General features: G+C 41.4%; 1 protein-coding gene across 2 annotated transcripts in view; it reads right to left on the bottom strand.

Moving 5' to 3' along the window:
* Window positions 1-1,425, bottom strand: part of CPB2 (carboxypeptidase B2 (plasma)) — a 59,008-nt gene that overhangs the window by 40,593 nt on the left and 16,990 nt on the right. The gene's annotated exons all lie outside the window — the stretch shown is intronic.

Raw genomic sequence — 1,425 nt, forward strand, 5'->3', positions numbered from 1 at the left:
AACTCTCACATCCATACATGACCACTGGAAAAGCCATAGCCTTGACTAGACGGACCTTTGTTGACAAAATAATGTCTCTGCTTTTTAATATGCTGTCTAGGTTGGTCATAACTTTCCTTCTAAGGAGTAAGCATCTTTTAATTTTATGGCTGCAGTCACCATCTGCAGTGATTCTGGAGCCCAAAAAATAAAGCCAGCCACTGTTTCCACTGTTTCCCCATCTATTTCCCATGAAGTGATGGGACCAGATGCCATGATCTTCGTTTTCTGAATGTTGAGCTTTAAGCCAACTTTTTCACTCTCCACTTTCACTTTCATCAAGAGGCTCTTTAGTTCCTCTTCACTTTCTGCTATAAGGGTGGTGTCTTCTGCATATCTGAGGTTATTGATATTTCTCCCAGCAATCTTGATTCCAGCTTGTGCTTCTTCCAGCCCAGCGTTTCTCATGATGTACTCTGCATATAAGTTAAATAAGCAGGGTGACAATATACAGCCTTGACGTACTCCTTTTCCTATTTGGAACCAGTCTGTTGTTCCATGTCCAGTTCTACCTGTTGCTTCCTGACCTGCCTACAGGTTTCTCAAGAGACAGGTCAGGTGGTCTGGTATTCCCATCTGTTTCAGAATTTTCCATAGTTTATTGTGATCCACACAGTCAAAGGTTTTGGCATAGTCAATAAAGCAGAAGTAGATGTCTTTCTGGAACTCTCTTGCTTTTTTGATGATCCAGCAGATGTTGGCAATTTGATCTCTGGTTCCTCTGCCTTTTCTAAAACCAGCTTGAACATCTGGAAGTTCACAGTTCATGTGTTGCTGAAGCCTGGCTTGGAGAATTTTGAGCATTACTTTACTAGTGTGTGAGATGGGTACAATTGTGTGGTAGTTTGAGCATTCTTTGGCATTGCCTTTCTTTGGGATTGGAATGAAAACTGACCTTTTCCAGTCCTGTGGCCACTGCTGAGTATTCCAAATTTGCTGACATATTGAGTGCAGCACATTCACAGCATCATCTTTCAGGATTTGAAATAGCTTAAGTGGAATTCCATCACCTCCACTAGCTTTGTTTGTAGTGATGCTTCCTAAGGCCCACTTGACTTCACATTCCAGGATGTCTAGCTCTAGGTGACACACCATCGTGATTATCTTGGTCATGAAGCTCTTTTTTGTACAGTTCTTCTGTATATTTTTGCCACCTCTTCTTGATATCTTCTGCTTCTGTCAGGTCCCTACCATTTCTGTCCTTTATTGAGCCCATCTTTGCATGAAATGTTCCCTTGGTATCTCTAATTTTCTTGAAGAGATCTCTAGTCTGTCCCATTGTAGATTTCCTCTATTTCTTTGCACTGATCATTGAGGAAGGCTTTCTTATCTCTCCTTGCTATTCTTTGGAACTCTGCATTCAGATGGGTATACCTTTCCTTTTCT

Source organism: Bison bison, unplaced genomic scaffold (assembly GCF_000754665.1).
Source record: "Bison bison bison isolate TAMUID 2011002044 unplaced genomic scaffold, Bison_UMD1.0 scf7180017864345, whole genome shotgun sequence".
NCBI lineage: Eukaryota > Metazoa > Chordata > Mammalia > Artiodactyla > Bovidae > Bison > Bison bison.